We start from the raw sequence: 14,396 nt of genomic DNA on the forward strand, positions 1-14,396 counted from the left end.
TTGTCAGCATTTTGTACGGCTTTTAGCCCAAAACTTATGAATTAAAAAAACCATGTAAAGACATTGTTTTAAACTACCTGAGAATTTTAAAACCTTTTTGTTTGTTCTCCGGAGCATATTTTTCCTTCTCAAAAATATGATTGTCCACTATAACCATTTCGGATATTCAAAACATGTAAGAGCAAACATTGTTATAAATACCAACGATTGCCAAAGTGAAACCTTTTATTGTGCATAAAGGATATCCCATAACCTGTTCAGGTATTAATTTCTGGGACTAAAAACAAATCAAATATTGTATTCAGACTTTCAAAAAGTCAATAATTACCTGAAAAACTGCCGTTTTGTTTTTCTGCATAACAATTTTTAAGTTTTAAATGCCTTGTTTTCATAAGTTTAAATATGGAATTTAAAATTATGACCCATAGATTCAATTACAGACAAAAGGTTTTTTTTCAAAATTATAGAATTTAAAATGTTTAAACTTTACTATCAAACTATGTATGACAAAACTTTACAGTTATTCCTTTAATTTATAAAATATAACTTCAAATCTAACCAAACCATGTTTTAAAAACGTCAGTTAATAAACAAGAGAGATAACATTTTTTAAGCTGATTATTAAACAATATAAACTCTTATTATGTAAAAGCACTGATAGTATTCAACTGAGTCATAATGGTTACATGCTTTAATCTAGCTGCTGTAATCAGCTGATAGAAACAAACATTAATTGTTCAAGTGTGATCTTAATGTACATTCAATTGTAGGATTCAAGTGTCTTTTGAGTAACTCATATTAACAATGCTTTAATTACAAAAATAAATACTAATTATGCAATAAATATGTCTTTGAAACTGTGGACAGCCACTATCATGGAACCTTAAGAGATATCTCAATATATGCAAAAATTCAATCTGTTATGATACCGAATATTGAAAAAGGTGTTGTGTCTATGTTGGAAGAAAGGCGAGTTAAGAATCGTGTAGGAATGCGAACAGCCACTTTCTTAAAACTTTATAATGGAAACTGGCTAACGAACTATTCCAGGCGATGTACAAATATTGTATCTGTACTTATGTTTAGTACAGTTCACAACACAAACTAAGTACTGAATATTACGACAGTTATCGTGTTCACAAGCCCGCATTATATTTCATAAGCACACAAATTCATATGATTAAATTTGTATTAGGCAAGCTGCAGTTATTATGCAAATAATTCGTACCAGGAAGATTACAATATTATATCAATAAAATATAACTAAATTATAAGGTGTACCTTTATAGGAATACTATATAAAGTTAAATTATTGGATACGAGCTGTTGGTCAACGGTAAACTAATATTTAAGTGTCTAATACAAAGTTGTAATTAAAATATGTTCTGCAAAGTTAAAAAAAAAAATATTATTTAGAGAACCTGATGCGGAAAAACCGCTGACACCTAATACTTCCTACACACTTTTTATTTCAGTAATCCAGATAATCTTATGACGTTAAAGAACCATAAAACTTTTGCAATAAGGTTAATGTATCGGATTTTAAATATAAAACTCGTTTATTTATGAAACACGAACACAACGTTCCATTCAGTACTTAGTTTACGTATCATATTTTATTTTTTTTTAGTTTCAAATATAACAGTTAGATCTTTTTTTACAAGAATATTTGAAATTTATACTGCTGTAGTTTTACAAACACCAAGGCATTATTTATCTGTTTTAATGAGTAGTTTTCTGGGAATGTTCAATTTAACATGAATATATATTTTCTATAAATATTCTATGAAAGATAAAATTAGTCAGTTTGTTTACTAAATACATGTAGCAAATTCCTCTCTTTCTTCGACCCATTAATAATTAGCCTGGAGACGTAGCCGAATGCGGATTATAGTAAAGTTGAGCGCTACAAGTTCTGCATCAATCAGAGTTCTCTGACAATGGCAGAGTTGTGGACAGTTCTGACTATGATTCCGGCCATGGCTCTTGTATTAATTTGACTGTCTCAGTTAACATTAAGTACAGTGAGAGTTACTTTCATAAAAGTGTATGAAGGTTAAGTACGAATATAATTATATTTGTTGTCTTCTCCTTGAAAGAACAATAATTTTTCTAAGAAGTAGAAGTAGTATGTACAAGTATTAGCCATGCGTACTAATGTACAGTATGTGTAATATTTTAAGTTGGTATCATTGACATGTGAGAAATGTGTACTACACTGGTAGTAAAGCATGTTTGAGGTCTCCACAGTTCACATACTGCACCTCTTTTTTTATAAAATCGTTTAAAACATTACGCTGACCATGCAATAAATATATTAGTATCATAAATCTGTATACTAAAGGACCAACTCGGAAATGTTTATCATAGGTTTTGAATCGTTGAATGTAAATATGAGTTACTTTTGGACACCTCAACATACCTTGAGACATCCACTGAGTTAAGATCATAACTTCAAACTGTTTATAAAATAATGTAATCTTTACTTGTTCTTGTATTTAAATAAGTATATTTCATACGTTAATGGGGGATTCTGTTTGTGCCAATGTAATGTTATACAATATAATATCTAAACAAGATAGTAAATGGCCACTGATCTCTTTGGAAACATATGGCAATTAGCTTAAAAAATCGCAAACTTGACCCAATATTTTGTTAAATACCTAATTTTATGTTATGTTGTATAAGTACAGTTATGCTTTCAAACTAATAAACAAGGGAAATCTTTTTTATTTAACCTTAGATAGTATTTAAGTTCTTATATGTTTATAAATGCTAACACAACGCGGGACTATTTAAAATTGGCCTTCATTCATTAAAAAACTACATATTTCAGGAAAACGACGTATAGTAGCGTATAGTACTTTTGACAAATGGTACGAATTGTAACACCTTCCACAGTTTTACGACTCATCCATGAGACCATTTCAGGCAAGTTGGATGTACGTTACAGTAGTGTATGTATTTTCAATTTTGTTTGTAAGAGAGGGCACTGTACCGAGATGACCATTTAATCCTCAAAATGGAATTGAAACCAATTTTAGATTTTTTACATTTCCGTATTGGTTGTTTTCGTATAATTCACCTACTACACAAAACGATCTTGAACTTTGTTTAATGGGATAGGTTTTAAATCTCGTAACATTTTTCAAAAATCTTATGAGTAAGTATATTATGTGTTAATTTTAAATATATTATTTGTAACTATTCAAATTTATAAAATTTTCATGAGATATTTCATTTTAATTATTGCAATGTTAATTACAACGATTACAAAACATATATTATTTTATTATATTAAATCAACAATATCAAACAAATAAAAAAAACAATAAGAAAATAAGACCCTTTGGTTCACAGACCAAAATATTTAAATGTTGCATTTAGTATGCATGGTACATTTAAACTTCGTTATTGAAGCAACTAGCTCCTTAAAAGCCAAAACAAATTACATTAAACTAACTCTTAAACACTATCAGCCCCCGTCTTCTGAGACCTTCTGGCCTCTGATTCCCTGATTTTGAGAATACACAGCCTCCGAGAACTCTCAGCCTCTACGATCTCCCAACTACCTCGGCCTCTATAGCAATCCCAGGCCTTTAGCACATCCCGGCCTCTGACACCTCTCAGTGTCTGGGATCTCTCAGCCTCTAAAACCTGCCAAACCCTCTAAACTCCAAACCTTCGAAAGCCTTCTGCATCACGCAGGCCCCAGCCTCCAGCAGATTCCACCATCAACAGTTCCAAGGCATTTCTTGGCCTTTAAGAACTTCCAGTCTGTAACAAATCTCTGCTTCTTTTACTTCTCGGCCTCTGGATGCTTCCCACCGTTGCCAATTCTGGCTTTTGAGAACTCTCAGCCTCTAGGATCTCTTCTAGCAGAATCCGATGTCTAACGGGTCCCGGCCAAAAATCCATGCTGATTAAGTATTTATCATATAGATCTAACAGGTAAATATTTGTTAAAAACAAAACAGCCACCAATATATTCATATTAATTGTAAACATTAAATACTTGGTGCTAGAGAACCCACTCGCCTCAGAAGGGGCTGAAAAGTCTTAGTTGATCTTTACTATATACAACGTTTGTGCCAATTTTGGTTATATATCTTACCATAAGGCGTCTACAGTATTTGCGTTACAACTCTTGATCTAGAGGCTCCGCCTCCTTAGCTCCTAAGCCAGCTGTAGGTTCTTCTGTATTATTATTTTTTTCTGTAGAATATATAATTAAATGTTGCCTAAACTCATCCATAAATATGGTTTTAAAAGTAATTGAAAGTGTTATGGATGTATGACATAATCTCATAATTTCGGATTTATGGATTTGAGACTACGAATCAGCCTCCTTGTCTCAAAAGCGTACTATAACCTAATCAATAGATAAACATATATCACGGTCAAAAAGCTTATTCCAATTTTGAATAAAATCCATCTAACAACAGTGTGTCTATATTACTTGTATATAAAATGGTTTTGAACAAGGAAGTCCAATCCTCTGGGTCTAATTGGCCTCATGTACTACCATGCCCTTGTAGAACGTTCATACTAAATCTAAAAAATGTGTTTGGAATTGCGACCATAATAGTAATGATATATGAGTAGAGAATTTTTACATTTACACACCTTATTAAGTAGATGAGAAATCTACACTAATGTACACTCTACATTACAATTTCGCCATTTTGGGCTGTGATAAATGGCTTAAAACATTTTACAATATGTTACAGCCAAAACTTAAGCAAGCCAGTCATGTTACAGGCTTAAAACTATTATTTAGAAACAACATTAATCAAAATCGTTAGTAACAAAATATGTAACATACCTGTACATTTTATTTTAGTCTACTATATTTTTCACCTTGTACTGTGTTTTGTTGATACACTTTGTACTTGATACCTATTGTAACACACATATTTTATCAATAAGCAGCATGTAATACTATATATCAATATTTGAAATACTTAGAAAAAATCATTTTTAGCTGACAAGCTGTATGATATACATTAAAAAACTTATTAAAAACTAATTAATACATTATATATCTTTTATTTCGGAAATAGTAGCAGCTTGATTAAAGATTACGTCACCATCAACAACATTCCTACGATAGACAGATGCAGATAAGAGTACATTCGCATGGCCTGTGTAGCATGTTTAAAGAACAAAAGACTGAACTGTATAGCATCTTGGGTAGTTTTCACTTTCTACAGTGTTGCAGCTGTGAGAATACCAACAAACTTCAATACAATATAGAAGGATTAATTAAGCTCATTTGTAGAAGAACGTTACGTTCATGTTTGTACAGATTATCACTATTATTCTTATTTAATATACTATTTTGCGTATATTTAATCTTTTTGTTTTTCTACTGATAAAATATTCACATTTTTAAAGAAACAAAAAGTATATTTTGTTTTTATATGTCATCATAATTCTGCAGACATTTATAACCTCAGTTGTTTGGCTTTGATATAAAAAGAGTAATTGTAATTCGACAACTATATTTTGACATATGGTATCCAAACTTAAGATTACATATACTATACAAAGTACATAGTGTAGTTTATACAGTGTTTAATTTTAGAACGGGGGACCAATCGTGCATTTTCTTGAAAGAAAGATCTAAACTTATGAACAATAACGATTTATGGACAGAAATAAAGAATACATCAAGTTTTAGATATATTATTAAATGTATGATAATCAAGTGTTGGTTATCATTTATAAACATAACGTATATTCAAATGTTGGAAATTCTATAATCAGTATATTCTTAAAGAAAAAGTACGAAACCAACGTCAAAGTCATTCATACACGTAGTTCGCTGTAGCTATTCCTTTGCTTTGAATGAGTTGGTAAACGAGGTTTTTTTTATTCTGGATATCTTTTGCTCACTTCAGCAATATATTGAAAATAATAAAACTTATAAATATATATTTGGAGTTTCTTATAGACTCAATTGATACGTCACCTAAGTTGTTCATATCTCATAATATTTCGTGAAAGGATATGAACACTTACCATAACGAATTTAATGTCAGTCCACGTATTGCTTGAAAATGGTGCTTAATTTTGAAATTTTGAAACATATTATTTATACATACATACTTGGATTTTTACTATTCAAAATTCCGTTTATATTTGACATTTTGGTTTAAACATGCACAAATTGCATGTTTATAATACAATAAAACACTTGTTTCCAGTATTTTAAATATGACGTCAAACAACGTTAAAACTACAAAAATGCATTTGGTCTTACACAGACAGAGCGCTGTATCAGCTGTGTTGCTGTGTTGCTGTGTATGACAGCATATTACTACTAAGGCAAAAATTATCGAATTAAATTCTTCAAACCTAATAATCCTCCTCGAACTTTTCTTTTATAAGCATCCACTGCATGGGAGGATATCCATGGCATGGTCTAGACTTGGTGTGGCGACATATTTTGTACAGAGTATTTTCTTGTTATATTCCGAGTCTTGTGAAATGACTTCCCTCATTCTGATCATCCTTTGAAGGCGCTAATAGGCTAGTAATTTTAATCACTAAGAGCAAATGTGGTGTGCAATCGAGTTTTGCAAACTAGTGGTTAGGTAGGGGTAATGTGATTAAGCGCCTCAAGACACTTTTGTTCAATGTATAGAACATGAAAAGTTTTACAATACGGGAAGAAAAATTAACACTTTCACTTTGTATTACATTTTTATTACATAAAGACTCACTGTATTAATACTGTCAAATTTACATAACATAAACATCTATGTATTTTTTAATTTACCTCTACCAAAACAAAGTTTCAGGTTAGCAAAACGAAAAACAACTACCCTATGAACCAACTTAGGAATAAAATCTGGCTGCTATTTGTGCAATATGCTAAAATTATATGTTTTTAAAATTAGAAGTCTTAATCACTTTGTAACAATTGACTGGTATTAATAACATGTAAAATTGAAATATTTAAGTTACATAAAGTACGGTAAGGACCTTTCGATATTACGGTTATTATTTCCACTTGGCTATAGAGATATTTGAGCTCAGAATGTAGGGCTGAATTTATTGTATTTTTAATAATTGTTTTAAATAAAACTAAGCTATTTTTCAACAAAGGTTTTCTCAAGTAGTAGATTTATGTATTAATTATCAGTAATTTTATACTAATAAGAACTTTTAAAGAAATCTTGTAATATATATACAAATCATGACCTATTTTATGGCAACTTAAAACTAGCAATTGAGAGTAATTATATAGGCACAATATTTACATAAATCATAATAATATATTATTTTATATAAATTAAGTTTTATGTAAGGAAATTACGTTTTATTAAAACATTATAGTGTATTAAAACTCTAAGGAAATTAAATTTTATTGTGTAAGAAGGTAATAACAATTAATTGTCACATGTTACTACTACAAGAGATTTCAGCTTTTAGCTAAGTACTTAAATAGTTACACTAGCCTAATTAACTTTTACGCTGCATAGAAACTGAAAAAATCAATACTTGCAATTTCAAAACAAACTAGTATCACTTAAGATTCAAAAAGAACTGATCGTAAATGCGCGTACATCTCGAAATAGCTCTTCTCTAAAGGCAAAGGTCACCAAACCATCATCTGAAACAAGTGCAAGAATTTTATTGTTAGTAATGTTTTAAACGCTATAATTATAGTAGGATACCGAATAATACATTCTCGCTACACTAAGGCAAAAGGGCTTAAAGTTATTAATAAAAGCTAATGTTTGAACAAAATCTTGTATTAAATTTTCAAGTAATAGCACGGAAATATTTCTCTTAGCTCAAGATAGGTACCTTCCCAGAACTAAGGTGTATTATTTGAAATTATCCTTTTTTCATCGCATCCACAATGAGAGAGGGATTGCCATATGAAGGTAAGCAGTATATAACGATATTTATAAAATGTTATTAGTAGAATCGTTGTAATCATTCAGATTGAAAAATTATAAACATACCATCAGAAAATATAAATTATTAGATTTGTCATTACAGTTATTACTAGTAGTTCCTACGTAGCCCACATTTTATTTTGAGTAAATATAATTGAACTATAATAGACTTTACAGTATACGATTGTTCTAGTTTTTCGAATTCTGTATATAGATTTCTAAACCTCAACATTTTTCTATTTTCAATTACCAATTATAAAATTGTTTCCATGGTCTCTATCCAAGATATGATTTCTCTATGCAAAGTGCCGTACATAACTTCTTACAGTCCACTAAACAAGATGTATTTTTTAGAAAAAAAAACGCACTACTAAATTGATAACGACCGAAAGTAAAAATCAGTCTCAAATGTGTAGTATTTCATAAAATATACCTGTTTTAGCCCTATGAGGCAATTGAAGTTTATTTCCTAAATTATATGGTTTGGGAAACATTTTACCACATTATAAAACTTTTCTGTCACCTTTTCGCGAATTTCCTACCCTATCCCTAATGAGTTAGGATATTAAACTTCTATCCCTGATTGACTGATTTGTTATTTACAAATAATCATTATTTTGAAAATAGTATTTTACGGAGATGTTTCTATAATTTGATATTTTTATTATATATTCTGTACTTCAAGCCTAGTATACCACAACAAGACAATGGCATTACTAAAACTTATTTTTCAAAGTAAAAAGCATTAAAATAAAACTTAACTTATATTGTAATTACACGTACATTTTGAAAACATGGGCCCCTTGATGGCAGAGCCAGTGTATTCCGAGAGCTGCAATAGCACTAATAATGGTAGATGTATATTATAACATAATGTATGCATTATCCTATTAGAACGGAGTTTGTACTTATAACCGAAAAGAGGAATAATTTATGGAAGTTTGATTGTATGTCTACTTATAATAAGATTACATACTGTAAATAATTAACTTACTGTCATTTAATCTTGCTGAAGGCTTGGTCAGCTATGCTGGGCTGTTTGGGCACAAGTTGTTTTCGGTACACCAGCGTCTTCCCATGCTTGTGCAATCTTATCTTTGAGCCGTCCTTGGTGTAGTACCAATAGATTGTCTCTACCGCCCGACCACCGCGGATAACCCGTGTTGAAGACTCTAGTAACATCTGTCAAGAATGCAGTTTTATTACATACCACAAAGTTTAAGTGCCAAAGGCAAGTTTTTGAAATTTGGCCATTAGGCGTATTCTCATATTTCTATCCTGCGTTTAAAGCAAAACGATTTTACCTATTAGAAATATTTATTTACGTTCTCTTCTCTTAAGTCATTTAACATTTTTAGAGCTTTTATCATATCAATATTTACCATTGAAAACATGCTTTACACAGAATAACATAGTCTCAAAAATATTGGTTTTGTGCATAACTAAAGACTTATTAAGATTCCATTTATTTAATCACCTTTAACTAAATAAAAAGATCTATCTATTCCAAAGTTACTTAACGACGGAACTGTTATATGTGTTTTGCCTACCGGTAAGGAAGCAAATTTATCTTCAACAAGTCTGATGTCTTGTTTATACATATTAACTGAGTGTCAATAACAACATACAGCCAAAGATGGATGGTAATTTCTTACATAGAGCTATGAAATGTTATATATTTAATGAATAAAAATATAATAATTTTCAGAATAATAGCTGTAAATGATAATAGTCATATGTAATGGTTGCACTTATATATTTTGTCTGAGATGTATGTGCAGCACAAATGCATGTTCTTTGACACTGCATTGCTGGCAATGTAAATATTATCATGATGTTTTAACAGTGCAATATCATTTTCATTAAGATACTGCAAATGATTGTACGAGGAGGGGAATGGTGATAACGAATACGAACTCTAGACTATGCCCGATAACAATACTATGTCCGCATTCAGCAATACTGGTTAAAACTTATTTCTTTATCAAATGAAAAATTCCAAACTACAAGTGTTGTGTCATAGTATAAGTATAATGTGTTTAAGTGTGCTGTTACTGATAAGAAAAGGCTAGTGTTATAATTTCCTGTACCTGTTACAGTCATATGAATTGAAATCATAAGCTTTCATAAGTTTAAAATATTAATATATCCTAGGGGCACGGTTTACAAAGGTGGCTCTTAGTTACATAGTATGTTATAATACTGTTAAGGTATGTACTCGTATTTAAACAAAGCCGGACAAATACCAAAATATTACACTTATATTATTTACCTAACTTATTATTAGTTCATGGACATGAGTTGTTAAAACGTTATCGTTGCTGCGTGTATATTGCATTTTGTAGAATTAAATATCCAATTTTTTTTAATCTTAGTCAGTAAATGAAGTTAAAAACACTATTTTGGTACAAATATATTGCTAACTGATTTTGAAACTAAACATGTTAAAAAGATTCACACAAAGCATTATTTTCTCATATTTTCGTGCATAAGAAGACTTTGGAAAAAAACAGTAGTAAAATATGTAATATAAATAAGTATCACCGTAGGCGGGAACATTTTAAATGGTAAATATATTATGACTGGCCCTTAGTGCTATATAATTAAATAAAAATACAACGCAAAGACAAATATCCTTGCAATTAAAACATTATATTTTTAACGAACAAGGCTATATTACACTTTGATTAATGAGATAGGAATTAGTAAAAAGAAAAACAATGTCCAAGTTTCTAGAACGCATAATTGAGTAAAATTTCCTACGTTGACAAAACGTATTATTTAGAAATTTATCTGTACGCAACAAGTACATTTTTTATTTCACATAAATACAATAACAATTTTTAATCACAAAAAATTTTAAGCATTTTAATTAAAACTATACTTTTATTTTTGCACGTATAGTACTAAAAATATATGTTTTATATAAGAAGGAAGAAAAAAGAAGACTTACGCCCATTAGTTTTGTTGTAAAAATCAAATTTATTTACTGAACAGACTCCTAAACGTTTAAAAATCTTAACTTCTGTCAAAATGGATATGATTCTCAAGAGGGGTTTTCATGAAACTGGTTTATCGATCTTCTCAGGTTATTGACATTTATTTACAGTATTTATTTGAATGGTGGAAGTATAAAAGCAATAAACGTATATCCAATATTATAGAAAATATACGAAATACAAAATATATAAATAATTTAAAAAAAACAAGAATAACATGGAAATAGCAATATCAATTACAACCAGTAACAAATAGCAATTCGCATATATTATTCAGTATTATTTTTGCTAAGTTGTAATCTGTCCCAAACAATTGCATTATTTTACTTGAAGGTGAGTATTCTGTGAGTGGAAACGTGATTTTTAATGATTCACTCGTATCACAGTATCTTACTCATCTTACATCTTTAGATTAAAGTTAAACTATCAAACTATTACTCACTCTTTACAAAATTTGAGACAGTGGTCTACTAGGAAACTGTATTAGGATGTGCACTGAATGGGTGTGTGTAGTGAGTCAGTATATATGTTTGGAAAAGTTGACGTCAAGTTTCAGAATGCTCTGCGCACTTCACTCGACTCTCACCCACACATCACTGATTATCGTGGACTGTGTACTTTGTGCCATCTGCTGCAATCATGACGGTACATCTCCGAGAGACCGGTCCAGCCTGACGTCACGTTCAGGTCATCACAAACGTGACACAAACTGTCATCGAACAAAATATTCCACTCGACTGTCAAATTTATTATCATTCTTTCAAAACACAACTTCACATGTGACACGTATTTCCAATAATTAAATCAATTATGTTAAAGTCACACTTCTGGGACCCTCAACTAATAAATGATGTGTAGTTGTAAAACTGTAGTTAAAGAGTAAACTATAAATTCCTAACTTTCAATCGCTCTTTTCTCTTAATTCAAAAGTGGGTATAACTGTACACAAATGAATTTATTTTTTTCTGGTTTAATATTAAGGCTCGCCGTTTCATCATTGTTCCTGTAATCAACGAATGTCATCACAGGATCGTATTCTTGAGGAAGAAATTTACAGTAAAATCGGTAAAATTCCACTTCTTGAGTAAGGGTCATAGCCCTCATCCCACGAGGGAAGGAAGTTTTCTCAAATTATAAATATGCATGGATCATATTAACGAGTGGGCGATCTAAAAAAACACATATAATCATAATAAACGAAATAACTAATAAATTAGGTATTTAAACACTAATAACTAGGTTTGTTTGGACTGTCACGTTTCACGATAGTCCAAACTCCACTAAATTGTTGTTGTAAATTGTTTATTTTTATCAATATATATGTATGTATGTGTGTAACTTTTGTAGATGTGTCACTATCTCCAGTCTTATTTCTTATGCATACTGACCACTTATTAAATGAGTATTCTCCAGCATATTAAACATAATTAATGAAATCGGTTATCTGTTGCAGTATTTTTATTTTTTTTAACATTGTTATAACCTTGAAAATTGGATTTAAAAAAAATATACTAAAATATTTTATTATTTTCAAGCTGAGATCTTGGATATCGTATAATCAGGTCCATATAAAATTTGCTTGAGATAAGGATATGAACTTAGAAGTATGCACTGGAGATGGTGACACATCAATAAAAGCTGTAATTACCTTGTAACAAGTTATTGATAAACGTGCCATTTATCTCTGTACAATTAATCCAAAAATACCATTTATTTAACCATTAACAAATATGTCACTCCACGAAGCAATAACTGTGACAGCCATTTTTATTTGGGCTTAATTGCAAAATTGCCCAGTCGCGAAGGCTCCTCCCATGCTATTTATATGGAGAAACATAACAACACATATGTACCGTTTAACTGAAAAGTATTAAAGATACAGACTTGAAATTTTTGGTGGGTGATTGTTATTACTTAAGGCATAATTTCATGCAATTTGAGTATTATTGCATAAATTGTTCAAATTATAAAACAAAACTAAACATTGCTTAAAAATGAATGACCGGTGAAAAAGTTATATTTTTTTTTATTATAGCCTATATTGGTTAAAATCTAACAACAATGTATGGCATTAATCACCATATAATGGAGAAGGTATGTAAAAAATTTGAAGATGATACGTTGAATAGTTTTAGAAATAATGGTACCTAAGTTTAAAAAACACAGGTTTCGGGAAATTGAGTTTAAAGTCAAAAAATCTAAACACACTACTTCTAAAATCCACCAGGACAGTAATCAGCACTTTCACTCTTTTCTTGTTTTTTCTTAAAATGCCTCCTTCTTACTCTCTTCTTCTTGTTTTCCTCTCTTACTTCTACATTGGCTCTTTTTATCCTTTCGCTAGCAATGTTCCGTAGGCCTTCGACCATAAACTTTCCGGGTTGAAACACCAGGAGTTTGAGGACATTAGTTTTGGCTATGGATCCCTCATTGAAGCACATGACAGCATCAGTTGCACCTAATTTAATTACATTTAGTCCTACAAAAACAGTTTTTTAGCAATCTTTGCCAAATAACACCATTCAGACTCTCGTTTGGGTTCTGAGTTTTCCCGTGTAAGCACCGTTTCAAAAGATTAGGATTTGAACAATCTCTAAAAACAGGTTTGATCAAATCAATGACAGCATCTGGTAAAGAGTGTTTGTGGCTGTAGGATTCTACTGTTTGTTTCTGCTTATTGTACTGACAACGTATTTCGCTATCATTAGGGTAAACGCGCACTAGCACGGCCAAGACCAAGACCAAGACCACGACCAAGAACGTGCAGCCAGGACAACCTGAAATGATGTGGAGCAACGCGCACTAGTCAGACCAAGACACGACAAACGCAAGACAGACGCACGACCACAGCTGTACGCTCTGGTCGCACAGACCAAGCGCGAGACCAGCTTGACGTTGCGGCCAGGCTTCCATCAGCTGTTATAGAACAACGCGCACTGCCTACGGCCAAGTCTGCGACCAGGAGTAGTGAGAGAGGTTGGTGTGTGCGATTGAGTTGTTTGTAATTTGTGAACAAGTTTAGTGACAGTATTGTAAAATGGCAATATAATGTGGGATTTTTCATCAGATGATTATGCCAATAGAATAATGAAGAAGGAGAAATGGGAAGAAATAGCATTGCTATTCGGTGGCGATGTCTGTACAACATCGGTACAGAAGAATAAGTTATGTAAGTAGAAAGTATTTTTCTAACTTTTAATTACATATTTTAAAATTGGATGGACTAGAACCACTGTCTTCGATTTTTTGGGCAAAAACACAGCATGGTGGATATGACCAGAAAATCTACCAGCAAGGATCTTCAATAGCTCCTCCTATGAATACTGTTGGCAACAACTACGAACGTCTCACCAGTCTACAAAGAAATACTTCAACCCCACATTCAATGACTGGAAGTAGTGTAAACGAAGACGACCAAGTGTCCCCATTGGTTCAATGTTTTGATGACATTAATAACAGTAGCTAGATCTAAGATAGACTAGTG

General features: G+C 31.2%; 1 long non-coding RNA gene across 1 annotated transcript; it reads right to left on the bottom strand.

Moving 5' to 3' along the window:
- Nucleotides 1-6,778: 6,778 nt before the first annotated feature.
- Nucleotides 6,779-11,508, bottom strand: LOC124371661. The gene is made up of 3 exons (XR_006923264.1): nucleotides 11,355-11,508; nucleotides 8,908-9,095; nucleotides 6,779-7,621 (listed from the first exon to the last, which is right to left on the bottom strand). It is a non-coding gene; the product is annotated as an uncharacterized LOC124371661 (long non-coding RNA).
- Between the last annotated feature and the right edge of the window lie 2,888 nt (nucleotides 11,509-14,396).

The sequence above is a fragment of the Homalodisca vitripennis genome, chromosome 1 (genome assembly GCF_021130785.1).
Source record: "Homalodisca vitripennis isolate AUS2020 chromosome 1, UT_GWSS_2.1, whole genome shotgun sequence".
Classification (NCBI taxonomy): Eukaryota; Metazoa; Arthropoda; class Insecta; order Hemiptera; family Cicadellidae; genus Homalodisca; species Homalodisca vitripennis.